This window comes from Lepidochelys kempii, chromosome 14 (assembly GCF_965140285.1).
Source record: "Lepidochelys kempii isolate rLepKem1 chromosome 14, rLepKem1.hap1, whole genome shotgun sequence".
NCBI lineage: Eukaryota > Metazoa > Chordata > Testudines > Cheloniidae > Lepidochelys > Lepidochelys kempii.
Genome location: NC_136393.1, coordinates 24,251,733 through 24,269,829, shown reverse-complemented (window position 1 = coordinate 24,269,829; position 18,097 = coordinate 24,251,733). Strand labels below are relative to the sequence as shown.

General features: G+C 53.3%; 1 non-coding gene and 1 pseudogene across 2 annotated transcripts in view; both read left to right on the top strand.

Moving 5' to 3' along the window:
* LOC140898046 (C-type lectin domain family 2 member E-like) overlaps nucleotides 1–18,097 on the top strand; it is an 89,554-nt pseudogene that overhangs the window by 15,885 nt on the left and 55,572 nt on the right. The window contains exon 6 of the transcript XR_013634598.1: nucleotides 513–616. The product of XR_013634598.1 is annotated as a C-type lectin domain family 2 member E-like (transcript). The remainder of the gene's footprint in view (nucleotides 1–512; nucleotides 617–18,097) is intronic.
* TRNAN-GUU (transfer RNA asparagine (anticodon GUU)) lies at nucleotides 5,973–6,046 on the top strand. Its single transcript has one exon. It is a non-coding gene; the product is annotated as a tRNA-Asn (tRNA).

Below are 18,097 nucleotides of genomic sequence, written 5' to 3'. Positions count from 1 at the left end.
TTCTGCCTAGGGCAGGGCTGGCTCAGGCATCTCCTGGCCTGCTGGCTGCTGGAGAGGGACCGAGAACCCAGCCAGTGCTCCTGTTGTGGGGATGGGAAAGGAGCAGCCAGCTGAGGAGGCGGGGGAGGAGGGGATCCTCTCACATTGACCCCTCCCACTTCAGCTTGACTCGCTCCCTCCTCCTGCCTTGCTGTGGTGAGCGGGGGCTGATCTGTGAGAAGAGACGTCTCTGCAGAGAGTTCAGACCCAGCAGCTGCCCCCAGCCCAGGGGGACTTGGGGTGTGGGTGACTGGGAGCACTGGGGCCGGGCTGCTGTGTGCGGTGGGAGGGTTAAGACTGCCCGGGTGGTCTTGTGCTTTGCAAGAGGGAGGGGAAAATTTCCCCCCCCCAAAAATAAACTGAGCGCCCTTCAATATGCGACTGGGATTCTCTGCAGCACAGAGTCCTGGAGGGGCGGTGGGGGGAGCACGGGAGCTGGGGCTGATACCTGCTGTCCCTCGGCTTTCTTTAAGGCGTTCCTGCTGCGCCATAAGGGTGTCTATGACCATTGGATCGGCCTCTGGAGGGAGCAGGGTCAGCCCTGGAAATGGACCAATGGCACCAAATTCAGGGACCTGTGAGTCTCTCTCACCCCACTGGACTAATTCCCTGGGCTTGGGGATTCTGGTGTCTGAGCGGTTTGAGCTCGGGTAGATCCACCATTCAGTGCTAGTGAAACCACCAGACACGACCCTGGTCCGTTCGCGTCCTGCGTGTATTGGAGACCGATGGGAGCCAGCGTGTCCCTGAACTCTCGGCTCCTCCCCGCAGCACGGTGCTGGGCCGGAGACAGAGCCCGCCATAGCCAGAGGTGCCCTCGCAGCGTGCTGGGATTTCAGCTGGGACACTCGCTGTTCTCCCCCAGCCCTCTTCAGCAAGGTCCCTGGGGTGTCTGACCCCCCCTGGGGAAAGGAGGCAGCAGGGAGCTCAGGTTAACAGTGGCTGCTAGAGAGGGCAGCATGCCGAGCAGTGCATGGCAGGTGCAGGTCCCGCTGGGGATTGCAGCCGGCAGGTTTGAGTGACTTGGCTGGTGAGGCCTCTGAATCCGCAGCAAGGCACCGATGTTAAAGGAGCCTGCGGTTCACAGGTGCTGGACGCCTGGGGCTCCCACGGGAACGGGGTACAGTAGTGATGGCTGCCCAACACCCCGCGATGGGTTTCAGTGGGCTCCAAGTGTGATCACAAAACCTTGAGCCTGGAGCAGGGTTTGAACCCCGGAATTCAGCACTAGAAGCATGAGCCTCTGCCATAGGAGCGAAAGAATCCACTTCTTTAAATGAACCCCCCCCCCCCCCCCCGATTGATAAAGCTCTTATGCAGGCCAGCCATTAGAGGGGGATGGAGACCCCCCACTTCCCTGGTCTGGTTTACTTCAGTACTTTGAAAACTCAGGCTGTTATGGCGCTGGGTCAGGGCTCCCCAATGGACAGTCCCCATTCTGCTGTATTGGACCCAACCTTTGGATCCCACCTGCTTCCAGCCTGGGTCTGAATAGCCTCCAGACACTGTCCCAAGTTTGGGCCTCTATGGCCCTCTCCTGGGGTACAGACTCCCTGTCTGGTTCCCTCCTTAGGAGGTGGGACCCTGCAGATCATCTGCTGTAGGACCCAAAACCAGGTCTGAACCCTCCCAAACCTCCCGAGAGGCATGTTGTCCCTAGAGCTCCACCCTCCACTCCAGATGAACTCTGGGAGGGTCACGTGAGGATTACAAACAAGGCTCACATGCTTTCACAAAGGAACTTCTTCAACACTCTCTTTTTCCCCCATCCCCAATGGAAAGCTCAAAAGTTATAGATCAATGGAAAAGGAAACCCCTGAATGCAATTTCCTCTTTCAGTGTCATCTTGGTTCTGCTCCGTGTGTTTCAAGGAAGTGAGATCCCTCCTGCCCCCCGCTTTTCCTGCTTGGTCGTTTCCTGCTTGGTCGATCCAACTCACACCTACTTGAACGAGCCAAGTCCCCATTCGTCAGCCTGGCCAGGATCTCAAAATCAGGCAGCAGGGCCCTCAAGCATTAAGTGTGTCTCGTTTAAACTGTGGATTCTTCGTATGTGCCTTCTGCTTTTGAACCTTTAAACTCAGGGTCACATTGTCAAGCTTTTCTCTGCAGCTGAGAGAGAGTGATCTCATGAGAAGGAGTCTCAGCCACACGCTGGGGAAATGAGAGAAGGGAAGGCCTTGTTCGTTTAGACTCCAGAACAGCATTTCTCAAATGCAGCCACCAGCTGATTGTTTTGCAGCCACAAGAGCCTCCAAAGTGCCCCAAGAATCGCTGAGATGTTAAGTAATAAAGGTGCCTTCTAAATGCCATAAATCCTAATGCGCGCTCCCTTTTAAATAGTACCATGCCAGCAGAGCTGAGCTACATCGGTGTGGTTTTCTTTGAAGTCGCAAAGTATATTCTTTGGCTAAGAACATAAGAAGGGCCAGACTGGGTCAGAGCAAAGGTCCATCCAGCCCAGTATCCTGTCTGCCGACAGCGGCCAATGCCAGGTGCCCCAGAGGGAGTGAACCTAACAAGCAATGATCAAGTGATCTCTCTCCTGCCATCCATCTTCACCCTCTGACAAACAGAGGCTAGGGACACCATTCCTTACCCATCCTGGCTAATGGCCATTCATGGACTTAACTTCCATGAGTTTATCCAGTTCTCTTTTAAACCCTGTTATAGTCACAGCCTTCACAACCTCCTCAGGCAAGGAGTTCCACAGGTTGGCTGTGCGCTGTGTAAAGAAGAACTTCCTTTTATTTGTTTTAAACCTGGTGCCCATTAATTTCATTTGGTGGCCCCTAGTTCTTGTGTTATGGGAACAAGTAAATAGCTTTTCCTTAGTCACTTTCTCCGCACCACTCATGATTTTATAGACCTCTAATCACTGTTTACATCTCATGTTACTGTAGCTCTGTAAGTGGCTATGGGCCATCTCACTGCTTGGTGTTTGGGTAGGTTGTGATTGTTCATGGGGGGGAGGTGAAAGAGTTAAAAATGTGACTGGGTATCAGAAAGTATTTCAAATAATCTAGTGCCAGAAAATGACCTTGAATGTGACAGCAGGTGGCTCCTCTGGGACCTTCTGCTAAGAAAAGCAAAACAGAGAAAGAAAAAGGAACACTTCAGCACCAGGGGGAAAGGCAGTTTCCTATGTTTCTGAAGCCACCCGATTCCGTTTCTGAGCAAGTTGCAGGGTGAGAGAGAAATTCATCAAATTGAAACGTATGTCATGCAACGTCCCTACAGCACTCGTGCAAGGGAAGTTGAACCAAATTACCATGGTGAGCTTCAGAGGCGCAAGCTGTTAAATGATGCAAAAACCAAGCTGAAAAGACAACAGCAATGGCTCAGATTTTGTTTTTGCTATTATCATTATTATTACTGGGCTAGGTTGATTGGGTTTTTTTGTCTGTGAAAGAAATTTTGGACATATTGGCAGATACATTCTTTCATTATTAGTCATTATTCTTTCTATTATGTAAAGCATTTTTAAATTTAATTCAGAATTGTTGTACAGCCCTCCACCTTTGACCAAAAAAGCAAAAGAACAACAAAAAAGACAAGACTCTGCAAAGCACTGGTTTGTTCTGTGTTTAGGTCCAGTAAAGATAGGACACAACTGTACCTTATATTTATTATTGAGTCTGCAAAAAATCCCTATGTAAATATGCACATGTAATTTATTTGTTTGTTTTTCCTACAGTTAGTTAAGTATTGTCAGAGCCGCATGCTGAGGCTGCCAAAAATTTGTGAGAACCCCAGCTCTAGAAAGTGTGAGGATTTGGTTTTCTATGTAACCATTACTTTCCAGTATTTATTCACTCTCGCTTGCATCTCTGTTCTTTGATGATAAACTCGTTCCTGTTTTCTGTATATCTAAGTGCTGGGTTCTCAATAGAGTGGTTGGCCTGAATTGAATCTTACAAGCTGCTGTGGACCGCGCCTGAGGGAATAGAGTCACAGTTCTGCATGTGCTCAGTGGAACGGGCTGAGCACTCCCGAGGGACGCTCAGAGGCTTTGGGGGTGTCGATCGCTAACCTGTACACAGAGAGCAAGGCCTGCAGGGGGCTGGAAGGTCAGGCCTGCGCTGCCAGGGGTGGTGGTTTGAGAGAGCTGACCCATGGCAGGCCTGGACAAGGCTCCCCCAAAGGTGCCTCGTTTGCCTGCTATGAATCGCTCAAACGGGCACACGTCCCTGCCTCATTCCACCCCTGCACCCCCCAGGTACAACCCACACAAGGCATTCTGCCAGGGGCGAGGAGAACTCGTGAGCTTCTGCCCTTCTGTCCCATTCCTGCTGCTTGCCCGGAGCTAGGCTGCCTGCGATGGGTTTTCAGTGTTTGCTACTTTCAGGGGGTTTAGCGTGTGAGTGGCTGCGGGAGTTGAAAAGAAAGTCGGAAAGTTGTATCCCGAGGGTTTAGGGAAGCATCAACCTCCACCGTCCCATGAAAGCCGTGGCAAATCAAGTATGTGAGGCGGTGCAGGGCGGTAGTTCACACTCCACCGCGTATGTCAGCCTGCAATGCAAGGAGGGGGGTGCACCAGACGTCTCTCTTGTCCTTGCTCGCCTGGACCCAACCCCAGTGATGATAGGAGGGATTTCTGGTTGGCTGTACCGGGCCTGCTACCCAGCAGTGTCTTGAGCCCACTCCCGGTGAAAATTCTCACCCTTCGTCTCACAAATAGGGTGCAGGCCGTATCAGGCCATACTGGGGTTGGCATTAGCTCCGCTCACCCCAGGGCCCTGGGCAGCAGATGGTTCAGATTCTCAGTTGGTTTTAAGAGCCATGGCAGGAGAGGGGAGGTAGGAGCCCCTTAAAACTATATTGGGCACAGACAGGCTCCTGAGAAGTTTGATTTGTCCCATGGCCCCATCCCCACTCTGCCCCTTCCCCCAAGGCCTCACCCTCGCGCCCCCTCTTCCTGCGCCCAGGGAGTCAGCGCCCACAGCAGGTGTGCAAGACTAAGTGATGCGCGTGTGTGTGACAGAGAGAGAGAGAGAGAGAGAGGGGTTAGATAATTTCTGTATTGATAAACGCAAGAGTTCAAAATGAGTCAGGCCTCAAAACCGTGAGACCCACTTAAAAATCATGAGACTTAAAATACTAAATGCAGAGTTTTTTATCTGCTGGTTTGTGAGCCTTTGGCGGTCATGGTGTGGAACCAGGAAGAGTAGTGTCGTCCCCAGGGGGAGCCAGCGGGGCCAGGGCAGAGAAGGGTGTACAGTTCTGGGGGGCGGGCATGGCAGAGGGGCCCAGGCCCAGGCGAGTTCAATTTCAACAGCTGGAGGTGGTGGTGCAGGGTACGGGGAGACTGAGGCACATGTGCCGGGCTGGGCTACCTACACTCAGAGCCCTGGGTATAAACAGAGAGACTCAGCCTAAGCAATTGCTTGGGGCCCCCAGCAGTTCAAGGGGGGGGCCCTAGTCCCTTTTTTTATTATAAGAACTTGTCTGTTTTAGTATTGGGGGAGGGGCCAAAAGGCAACTTGGGGGGAGGGAGAGGACGGGATGGGGCGGGTCAGAGCCTCTCCGCAAGCTGGAGAGAGAGAGAGAGACACACACACACCCCCAGCGCCTGTCTTCCCACTTCCACATTGTAAGGTGGGGGGGAGGAGCGAGGGGGCGGGGCCTCAGGGGAAAGGGTGGTGCAGGGGGCAGTGCCCCGGTTCGGGCGCCAGTGGTCCCGCCCCCCCCCCCCCCACCAGCACACACACTTTTAGGTACTTCCACTGCCCCGGAAAGCCGAGTGTGGGGGGACTGGGCTGTCGCCCCTCTGCAGCCAGCTGCTGCACACAGGGCCTGCCGGGGAGGGGCTGCGGCTCGCCGGGAAGCCGAGCCTGGGCAGGGATCGGGCTGCTGCTGCCGCCCCTCCCCAGCCAGGCTCTGCCCAGCAGCTGGCTATGGCCACTTGCTCCCTGCCTGGGGCCTGGCTGCCCAGTCTCTGTGGCGCAATCGGTTAGCGCATTCGGCTGTTAACCGAAAGGTTGGTGGTTCGAGCCCACCCAGGGATGCAGATCTGCTTTGGGGGGGTAGGGATAGCTCAGTGGTTTGAGCATTGGCCTGCTAAACCCAAGGTTGAGAGTTCAATCCTTGAGGGGGCCATTTGGGATCTGGGGCAAAAAGTGGGGATTGGTCTTGCTTTGAGCAGGGGGTTGGACAAGATGACCGGCTGAAGTTCCTTCCAACCCTGATAGTCTATGAACAGGGGGAGGGGCAGAGCAGCAGGAGGACACAGCCCCGCCTCTCCCACCCACATGTCTGGAAGATGCGCCTAATATGGTATCATACATCACTGGCCGACAGTCTATAGCGGGGGTGGTCAAACTACAGCCCGTGGGCCAGGGGACCCTCCTGCCCGGCCCCTGAGCTGCTGGCCCAGGAGACTCGCCAACTTCCCCGCAGCCTCAGGCCAGGCGCTCTCCCTGGCAGCTGGCTACGCTGCACTGAGCCGCATCGGAGGGGGGGGGCTCTATCCCGCTCCCCGATGCGCTTCATATGAATCATTCCATGTCGGTGTCCCCCGATCTCGCGGCACGGCGTATTTAAGGAGGACACCCACGCCCAGCCCGAGCCATAAGCCCGGGAGGCAGCCACAAAAGAGCGGGGAGCGCTGCGGGATCCTGACCAGCTGGAGCCTCTGTTCTTCGCCTGCTCCCCGGGGACAGACAGCTGGGTGCGTTTCCCTTCGGTGTTGCTGACCTGCCCAGCTGAGCGGGGCTGCAGCCGCGCAACCCTCTCCCCGAGCCTGGCGGCTCCCGGCGGGGCAGCCCGTCCCCTCGCTGCTCCCTCTGCCTGCCAGCCGGGTTCACTCTGAGCCCGCTCCAGGGGACACGAGCCTGGGCGAGCTGCGAGCCAGGATTCAGGCGCCAGCTGCCCACGGAGCGATCAGGGGCTGGGGGTCTCCACCAGCAGGTGAGGAGGGGCTGGTGTTGTGCATGGATCGGGGAGGGGGTGAGCAGGGAGGTGCCGGCTTGGGCGGGGAGGAGAAGACCTGGGCGGGTGCATCGATCACACTGGGGAACCCCGGGTCTATTGGGGAGGGGGCTGTGCGCTGACCAGATGGGGGAGGGGTCGGGAGGAGTTCATTGTGGAGGGGGCTGTGCTCTGATCGGGGGGGGGCGGTATTGGGGAGGGGGCTGTGCGCTGACCAGATGGGGATGGGGGCGGGCGGGGTCTATTGGGGAGGGGGCTGTGCGCTGATCGGGCAGGGTCTATTGGGGAGGGGGCTGTGCGCTGACCAGATGGAAGGAGGGTTAAGGGGGGCAAAATAGGCGGGTAACCTGCAGGAGCTGAAGTTGCCTCCCGAGACAAGAACTCCGCTGCTGGGCAGCAAATCACGAGCGTGGATCGTTTTGGGGTGGAAGGGGAAATGATTTTTCTCTGCAGTGAGAGAAGATGTCTCCGTTGGTCCCCAGGGCAGACTTTGTTTCTTTGTCTTTTAACTGATGGGCCAAAGTGTCCTAACACCCCCTCTGAACTTGCATCCTGGCAGCGTCGAGTGTCTCAGCCCGCCATGTGGGGGGGTCTGGGGCTGACCCTCACCTGGGGTCCCAAGCGCTGGGGACGAGGCGCTGAAGGACGGGATCTTAGTGGAGGGCAGCTAAAGAGATGTTATTCTAGCAAAGCGCCAGCTCCCTGCCTAAAGCACCGATCTCCTGCCTGCTCTGAAATCCATCCACTGACTTGGAGCCTTGACAGTTTATGTGCCTCGGGGGGGGGGGGGGGGGCCCACAGGGCCATTTGGACAAGGGATTTCTGAGATCCCTTCCTCCCCCAAACAAAGCCCCCAACCAGCTAAAGTTGACCTGCTTTCCTTACAGCCAGGGCTGAGATCAGTGCACCAGGGTTTTAAATGCATCCGATGCAGTGAGCTGTAGCTCCTGAAAGCTTGTGCTCAGATAAATGTGTTCATCTCTAGGTGCCACAAGTCCTCCTGTTCTGTTTTTAGATGGCTGAAAGTTCTCCCAGCAGAGTGCAGGGCATCCCCCAGCCCTTTCGGGGAGATCAAATGACCATGTTATGAACCACTTTGATTCTAGGTTGGCCGGCTGCTGAGCCGGTGTGAGACTCACACGCCAAGCAGATCACGCTGTGCCCATGCAGGGAGAGAGGGGAAGGAGCTTGAAAGCTAGTTATGACCCCAGGGGGAATGGTCCAGCCATTGAACCGCAGCGGGCACCATGAATTCATGCAGAACAGGTCCATCCATGGCTATGAGCCAAGATGGGCAGGGATGGTGTCCCTAGCCTCTGCCAGACGCTGGGAATGGGCAAGAGGGGATGGATCACTTGATGATTCCCTGTTCTATTCATTCCCTCTGGGGCACCTGGCCCTGGCCACTGTTGGAAGACAGGACACTGGGCTGGATGGACCTTTGGGCTGACCCAGTGTGGGAGGTCTTATGCTCTTAGGAGTTCAAATCCAAGCCTTGGTAGGAAATCTGTATCTTAAAAAAAGGAGGCATCTTGCTCTAATCTGCCTCTCTCCAAGGGTTTTTATTATTATTATTATTTATTTTGGGGAAACTTAATCCAAATACAGCAGAATACTCAGAAGGTGCTAACCCTGTCTTTGAAATGACAATGAATTCCACATGCAAATGCTTGCTGGGAGCGGAGGGTGAGAAGGACGAAAGAGTGGCTGGGAATAGGGGCAGAGAGGGGTTGAGGTTGGGGGCTAGGTGGGGTGGGGCACTGAGAAGGGAGGAGTGGGGGAGAGGGATGGGGACTGGGGGAGAATAGGAGCAGGGGTGTGTGGGTCGTGATCTGGCACCTCCCAGCTCATATATGGCTGACACCCCCATGGGACCTGGGAGCTGGAAGGCCTTGGCCTGTTCTTGTGGAGTCTGAGCCTGTTTCCCTAAAACTTCCCATGTGTGCCTGTCCCTTGTGCAAGTGTCAGGATCTGGGGGAGGGGGGAGGGCCCTGGCCAACTCTGTAGTTCTGACCCCACCCTCTGTGCCCTCCATCCTCATGTGAGCATGGTTCTGGGGGACCATTGCTTTTGAGGGAGGGTCCTGAGTCCCCTCCCTCCCAATGATCCTCAACCCCCTCATGTGAGCTGGGCTCTGTGGGTCCCTGCCCCTCTGGGGGTGTCTGAGCACCTCTTCCTGCACCCCCTGTGAGCCAGTATGTGGGGAAGCCCTACCACTGTGGGTGTGGAGCGGAGAACAGGCATACTGGGAGCATGCACCAAGAACACACCGCTGACACCAGGGTGAGGAGCTGAGTCCGGGCACGCTTGGTGCATATCCCAGGCTCTCCAGCAGTGGGGATGAGAATATCCACGGCCATGAATGGAGCAGTTCCAGAATATCGAGTTCAGCAAATCTCAACCACCTAAAAGCCAGGAAGTACAGGTACGTGCCCAGGTAGCCGTAACTGCGCCCTCTAAGTGATGTCCCAACAGGTCCATCATACGCTCACACTCGGCCTTTTCACTGTCATGGGCAGGAGCTGCCTCCGCTTGCCGAGTGCTCAAACACTAAGCATAATCCCTGCACAATACTGCACATGTGAAATGTACCAACCACTTCCCACTCACTCACTGGATACCATCTAACCTTAGACTTTCCCTTACCCACCATTCAACCCACAGCCTGCTCTGGCATCCCACCTCACTGCTGCCAATCCCCATGGCAAGACCCCCCAGTGCCTTGCTACTGAGACAACATACACAAGTTTGCAACAAAATGAGGCAGACTGGAGCCTCAAGGTACAAGGCTTCCTGCGCTTTGATGGGGTGGGGGCAACCCCTGGTTTCCTCGTAGCCCAGTCACAGCTCGGACACTCCTCAAACTAACGCCTATCACCTCTCTCGACCTGCCCCACCCTTCAGTACAGCTACAGGTCCCACAGTGAGTGCAGCCGCTGTACATGCCGATAATCCCAGTGCCTATTGCCTGCTCCAGGGAGCAGAGTTGAGGTTGCCTGGGCATGGACCGTAACTCTGTAATTCCCAGGTTTCTGATGCTTGAGTTTTGCTGATGCCCACGTCCTGGAAGGGAAGGAGCTGTCCCTGCCTGGCAAGCCGGACCTCTGCCTGCATGAAGTCTCTGCTGTTTAACTGATTTCAGATTCCTGCCCCTGGTTGGAGCTGAATTCACACTGCTGCGGGGTGGCGGGGGGGGACAGTCTCTTGGAGCCCCACAAGACTTGTCCATCCCAGCAGCCTTTCAACCCTCTGGCTCTCTTTCTGTGCATGCTCAGTGTAGTGCAGGGGTCCTCAAACTGGGGGTCGTGAGGTTATTATGTGGGGGTCACGAGCTGTCAGCCTCCATCCCCAAACCCTGCTTCATCCCCAGCCATTATAACAGTGTTAAATATATTAAAGTGGTTTTCAATTTATAACGGGGGGGGGTGCACTCAGAGGCTTGCTGTGTGGAAGGGGTCACCAGAACAAAAGTTGGAGAACCACTGGATAATCCATTTGGTTCTTGGGCTGGAGGCACAACCCTAAAAGGAGACGCACGCGCTTTTGCTTCTCGTGTTCTCCGTTTTGCTCCGGCTGGTGGGGCTGCAGGGGTAGCTGCTGCCCCTGTCCCAGGCTGGCTAGGGGGAAGGGAGGGACAAGGACCCTGGGCTGGAAGCACTGGGAATGAATTCTCAGCCAATCAGATTGTGGGGCGTGACACCAGGAGCATGGGCGAGGGTATGAAGCCAGAGAACTGGGTGGGGAATGGAGCGGCAACAGCTCCGGAGCCCAATGGGGTGGCATTGGGACAGGGGTGCTTGGGAGAGATACCACTGGTCACAATCCTGTAAGTGGGGAGTGGATGAACACGAGTAAATGTCACCACGTGCCTGAGGGATCCCAGCAGGCCAAGGCCAAGGACTGAAGTGAGATCCCTCCATCTGGTCCCTCCAGGGCATGGTGAGGGGATATAAGGGGGGAATCCTGATATGGGGACCCCACAACCGGTTCTAAACAATGAAGGCAATGTCGTGACTGACAGGTCTGGGAGGAACTGTCCGAGCTCCCCTTAGAGAGAAGCTTGCCACGTTCAGACAATCTGCATGGGGCCAGGAGGTGACCAGCCCTGCAAACCAGCTGCCCAGCCACTCCAGAGGGGCCTGATCCCAACCCAGCGCTCGCCCGGAGCCCAGATGGATCCAGCAGCTTCTCCCTCTGCCGGGGCACCGCAGCCCACAGGGCATCTTCATGGCAGGGATGGGCCTGGCACAGCCCCAGGTACCGCGCTTCTCTGCCCGGGACAGGGACAGGGAGAGGCTAAACACGACCCTGCAGGGCTGAGCAGCAACAGGTGCAGCTGGCTGGTCCCTGTGCGGATCCCCCCATTGGGATCTGCTGCAGCTGCTCTTTGGGGGCAGGGAAGGGGCCCTATGGCCAGGCAGGGGGCGCAGCTGTGTGTGCAATGGGTGAAGGGGATGGAGTTGCGGGGGAGGTTGTGGGAACTGGGGTGGGTGGGATGAGGGATTTCACAACAGCTGTAACGAGTGGACTGAAATGGTTCCATTGACTTTTTTTTTAGGAAAAATTGAGTGTTTGATTAAAGGCAAGTTTTTGTGGAAAGTGTCGGCTTTAATAGAAAACATTCACTGTCTTCCTGGAAAATTCAAAAACCAAAAATTGTTCTGTTTTCAATCATTCTGGACTAATTTTTTCTGATTCTGGTTGAAGATTTTGGCGGGGTTGACCATTTTTGTCGGACGTTTTTCTTGTTCTAGCCCTCCTGGCTGTGGAGAAAAGCTTGAAAAGGTGACCCCTAAAGGCTCCACCACCAGAAGATCAAGAACAGAACCCAAAGTTGTTTTCAAAATCTCATCTTGTTTCAGCCAATCTGATGGTTTTGGGGGGCTCTGACTTGTGATTTTTGTTCACTGGGGGTTGGCCACATGGGCTAGAACCAGCTTGGCCAGGATCCAGATGTTAACCCCAGTGTAGAGGGCCCTGGCAGTGGCCCATACCCAGCAGCTGTGGGGGACAGGAGAGAGATTTGATGTGTTCCCTGAAGTTCAAATTAGCAAGAGAAGCGGCCGGGGAGATGCATTATAAACTGGGGGATCAGTGACATTCAGGACGAGGCAACATTGAAAATACTCAGCAGTGTTACAGTTACTTTGCTCTGACGCTCTCAGCCCTGGTGGAGCAGAGCCCCTGGCCCTTCCCTGAACACACCCACAGATACCCCTGCAATGGGGGTCCAGAGCTAGGAGAGGGGGCAGGGGGACCCCTGGGCACCAACTCCTCACCGCACTCTCCTCTCCCTGTTCTCTCTCTCTCTCTCCAGATCCAGCCAGCCGGAGCGGGGTGGAAGCTCCCCCCGCCCCACAGGGACCCCTTGCTGCAGCTGTCGTGAGTAAGTGTTGGGGAGCGAACCCCTCTGCCAGGCCGGGATCTCGGTGTCTGGGGGTGGGGGGATTTGCTGGGGGGTGTCTCTGTTCTGCGCTCTCACAGCCCCGCTTTCCTCTCTCTGTTAAATCTCCTGGGGTGGGATCCACCTTCCACCCCTCCGCTGACCTGCCTGTGCCCCTCTCCTCTCTCTGCCAGGCCCCTGCCTTCGCTTGGAGCTCTCGCCGGGGAGGGGCTGCTGCTGCTGACTCTGCTCTGAGCTCTGCCTGAGGCTGGGGGAGATGCACTCGGCTCCTGGAGGGGTCAGGAACCGAAGGTAGAGAGCATCTTGCAGGGGTTCCTGTTTCAAACAGATCGCTGCACCCAGGGCCTGTTGCACTGGGAGAGCCATCAAGGGCCTGATTCTGGGAGCTGCCTCCTCTGTGAATCGGCCCAGAGACGCCTGGGAACTAGTTCATGGTTTGAGATTGTCTAGCTCGGCATTTGTCCAACTGGGAGTCCTGACCCAAAAGGGGGTTGCAAGGCTTTGGCGGGGGGAGGGAGGGGTCAAGAGATCACAAAAATATTCTCAGGGGAGGGGGGCAGGAGGGGAAGAGGGCTGCAACAGCTGCCCCTCTCCAGCTGCCCAGCTCTGAGGGCAGTGCCCCGCCCGTAGCAGCCCAGAAGTAAGGGTGGCAATACCATGCGTATGTTTCTATGAGTCCGTACAGTAACTTGCTATGACTGTTTGGGGGTCGGGGGTTGTCATACCCTGAAATACTTTCAAAGTGAGGCCAGCAAAACCAAAAGTTTGAGAAGCCCGGGTCCAGCTTATTCTGATACCTGTTGCTCCCAGCCTTCCCCCAGCTGGTTTTATAGAGCTGGTGAGGCTCTTCCTCCTCATCTAGTGTCCGATGATAGTAAAGCAAGAGGGAAAAAAGTGATCCAGGCAACTACAGACCCATTCATCTAAGCAAAAAGAAAAGGAGGACTTGTGGCACCTTAGAGACTAACCAATTTAGTTGAGCATAAGCTTTCGTGAGCTACAGCTCACTTCATCGGATGCATTCAGTGGAAAATACAGCGAGGAGATTTATATACACACAGAACGTGAAAAAATGGGTGTTATCATACACACTCACTTCAGATGAGCTATTACCAGCTATTATCAAGGTGGGCCATTTCACTCTCACAAATCTTGGGAGACAGGCCAGTACTTGACTACAGACAGCCCCCCAACCTGAAGCAAATACTCACCAGCAACCACACACCACACAACAGAACCACTAACCCAGGAACCTATCCTTGCAACAAAGCCCGTTGCCAACTGTGTCCACATATCTATTCAGGGGACACCATCATAGGGCCTAATCACATCAGCCACACTATCAGAGGCTCATTCACCTCCACATCTACCAATGTGATATATGCCATCATGTGCCAGCAATGCCCCCTGCCATGTACATTGGCCAAACCGGACAGTGTCTACGTAAAAGAATAAATGGACACAAATCAGATGTCAAGAATTATAACGTTCATAAACCAGTCGGAGAACACTTCAATCTCTCTGGTCACTCGATCTCTGACCTAAAAGTTGCTATATTACAACAAAATGACTTCAAAAACAGACTCCAACGAGAGACTGCTGAATTGGAGCTAATTTGCAAACTGCATACAATTAATTTAGGCTTGAATGAAGACTGGGAATGGATGAGTCATTACACAAAGTAAAACTATTTCCCCATGTTTATTCCCCCACCCCCACCCCCCACTATTCCTCAGACGTTCTTGTTAACTGCTGGAAATAGCCCACCTTGATTATCACTACAAAAGGATTTCTTCCCCCCCCCGCCCCCCGCTGGTAATAGCTCATCTGAAGTGAGTGTGTATGATAACACCCATTTTTTCACGTTCTGTGTGTATATAAATCTCCTCACTGTATTTTCCACTGAATGCATCCGATGAAGTGAAGTGAAGTGCATCCAACTATACTCTTAGCCCAGCAGAAGAATCTGTCCTAACTCGGGGCCTCTCTTCTGCCCCTGCACTTAGTCCCTTCACCTGGGGATAGGTTCAGTTGCGCTACTACCCCTTTCATGGCCATCTCACCCTGGGACAGCCTGAAACTGGAAACCTGACACAAGCTGCTAAGGTTGTTCTGTGCTTAGCCCCTATGGCACAGCTGGGCCGGGCGGCCTTTTCTCACTGTGCTGTGTGGAGCAGGTTCTAGGCACTAGGGATATGAAGAGGCTCTCAAGGACTAATTCTTGAAAATCAATATCAATGAACTGCAACCCAAATAAAAAATCACTGCTGCTAACATTGGTGGGTGATAAAATAGTAGCAGAGTGGTAACTAATGATGAGGACAGGGCAGTGACACAGAGAAATCGGATCCCTTGATAAGCTGGACCCATTCAAAGAAAACAAGTTTGAAAATAACCAAAGGAAGGGTCCTAGAGCTAGCAACAAAGCATGCAGGCCACACCTACAGAGTGGGGAAGTGTATCCAGGAAAGCACTGACTGTGAAGAGGATTTCGGGGCCATGCTGGGCAAGCCATTCAACATGAGCACCCAGGGTGATGCTGTGGTGAACGGGGCTAAAGCCATCATTAGATGTATGAAAAGAGCAGTGAGGCGCAGAGGGAGGTGACACACCATGAGGAAGACTGATCACGGAATCCTGAATCCAGTTTTGGCGTCCACCTTTGAAAAAAGATTTTGAAATATTGGAGATGGGGCAGCAAAAAGCAACGAAACGTTTTGAGGGCTGGAGAAAAATGCCTGCGAATGAGCTATTGAAAGAGCTCAGCCTGTTTAGATGATAAAAAAGATCGGGAGGTGATGTCATTGAAGTGTTGAAGTGACTTCATGGAGAGAAAATATCGGGTATTAAAGGGCTCATTTATCTAGCAGAGAAAAGCATAACAAGACCCAGTGGCTGGAAACTCAAAAGAGACCAATTCGTATTCGAAAGAGGGCACACATATTCAACCGTGAGGATGAATCACCAAAGGAACAAAGTAGAAAGGGAAGTGGTGGGAATTCCCCACTTCTTGATGTCTTCTAATGAAGACTAGATGCCTTTCTGGAAGGTGTGTAGTCAAAAACTAGCTCCTATGCTCTACAGAAAGCATGTGATATGCAGGGGGTCAGATGACACGCTCTAATTGTCTCTTCTGTCCATAAAGTCTGCTAATTTATGAAAAAATGAGCGTAGCATGGGGAGAAGCCTCTGATGTTTTACTGTGTTCGGCTTGAGCCCACAATGAACGCTCATTGAGAGGGGTGATCAAGGGGAAGCAGCTCAAACATCCAATGTAGCTGGACAGGGGCAGGACATCAGCACTGCAGGGGAGGGGTGGGTGTGGCAGTGACATCACAAGGGCCTTTGGCAGGACCTCAGCCTATTGGACAAAGGTGGTGGGGAGGCGATGACCTCACAGAGAGATCTTGACATCAGCCAGGCAGGACAGGGGTGCAGGACAGGGGCAACCTCGGAGATCCCTGTGGCTTTGCTTCAGCACGTCTCCTTCTCGAGGTCTCTCCTGGAGGACTGAGAGAGCATTCACTTTCACATTCGTGAGCGCAAGGAGGATTCTTTTCGGAGTTTTCTCCTTTTCTTTTAGTGGTTTTGCTTGAAAAGAGACGTCCCTGTAGAGAAGGTAAGAGCCTCGGAGAGATTTGGAACCTGTTCAGTCTGATCCATGAGGTGCCGGCTGATTTTTAGCAATGGAAAATACTAGATTGTGGGGGCAGCATTTTATTTCCGACCTAGGACTTTGTCCCTTAGAATTACTGGGGACATTGGGGTTTCTCCTTTTTGTTTTCCCTTTCCTGTCTCTCCCTCCTTTCTCGTCTTCTCTTGCATCTTTGTCCTTTTCCCCTGCTTTCCTTTCACCAACCAGGACCTGTCTGTGCGTCTGGAGTTGGGGACGGGCGGGGGGGGGGGGGTTGCACTCCAACTCTCATTGCGGGAGGCCCTCCCAAAGACATGTGGCTGGAATGGTGCTCTAAGAGTGACTCCCTCAGGTGGTGACCGGGACATCTGGTGAGAACTCTCAGCTTTCTGCTTCTCAGAGTCTCAATGCTGATTGGGGGAGCTTGGGGCTATTGTGAGGGAGGAGGCTCAGGTCCTTGTTACCCTCTTTTAAGACCAAGGAAATAGGCCACAACCAAATATGTATTTGATTGCTCTTGCCGCTTTTCTCCATTCATTGTCTTTGAGTAATTCACGATTCTCTCTCTAATGGGCTAGTTCTTCTAAAATACTTACTAAATAATTAGGTTTCAATAAAGTCAAATGCAACCCCATACCTCCAGTAACAAAGGAGTCAGGCGGCACCCTACAGAATTGGGGACAATCCGCTGGAAAGCAGTGACCCTGAAAAGGATTTTGGGGCCATAGTGGACGAGCTGCTCAACATGAGCTGTCAATGTGAAACTGTGTTAAAAAAGGTTAAAGCCATTCTTGGCTGGATAGAGTAGTGAGGATGGAAAGGGAAGTGAAGAGCATTGGTGAGACTGATGTTGGAACGTTGAATCCAGTTCTTGTGTCCACATTTTGAATATTATGTTAAAACAATTGGAGAGGGTGCAGAAAAGATTCATAACTGAGTGATGGCGATGATGCCCTATAATGAGACATTGAAAAACCTCAATCTGTTTAGTATATACAAGAGAAGAATGAGAAGTGAGTTGCTTGACTTCATGGAGAGAAAATGTTGAGTATAAAAGGGCTCTTTTATGTCGCAGAGAAAGGCATGACAAGACCCCATGGATGGAAGCAGAAATCAGAAAAAGTATAATGACAATAAGACCCAGATTTGTAAGAGGGTGGTTCGTCATTGGCACAAAGAACCAAGAGAAATGATGGCTTCTCCATCTCTTGATCTCTTCGAATAAAGACGAGATGCCTTTCTGGAAAAGGTTTGAGTAAAAGAAAAGCCCAGCTCTTCTGACATACAGGAAGCCTTAGGATACACAGGGGATCAGATTAAATGCTCGAACGGTTCCTTCTGGCCATAAAGTCGACTAACTTGTGAAACCTAATTGTGGCCTGGGGAAGAACCTCTGTGTTCTACTGTGTAGTCGGTGTCACCCCACAAAGAAGTGTCATTGAGTGGGGTGATCCAGGGGAAGCAGCTCAAACATCCAATGTAGCTGGACAGGGGCAGGACATCAGCACTGCAGGGGAGGGGTGGGTGTGGCAGTGACATCACAAGGGCCTTTGGCAGGACCTCAGCCTATTGGACAAAGGTGGTGGGGAGGCGATGACCTCACAGAGAGATCTTGACATCAGCCAGGCAGGACAGGGGTGCAGGACAGGGGCAACCTCGGAGATCCCTGTGGCTTTGCTTCAGCACGTCTCCTTCTCGAGGTCTCTCCTGGAGGACTGAGAGAGCATTCACTTGCACGTACGTGAGCGCAAGGAGGACCCTCTTCGAAGTTTTCTCCTTTTCTTTTAGTGGTTTTTCTTGAAAAGAGACGTCCCTGTAGAGAAGGTAAGAGACTCGGAGAGGTTTGGAACCTGTTCAGTCTGATCCATCAGGTGCTGGCTGATTTTTAGGAAAGTAAAACATAAGATTGTGGGGGCAGTATTTTATTTCCGACCTAGGACTTTGTCCCTTAGAATTACTGGGGACATTGGGGTTTCTCCTTTTTGTTTTCCCTTTTCCTCTGTCCCTCCTACCTTTCTCTTCTTGCTTCCTTTGTCCTTTTCCTCTGCTCTCCTCCCACCACCAGGAGCTCTGTGGGTGGAGCGGGGGCCG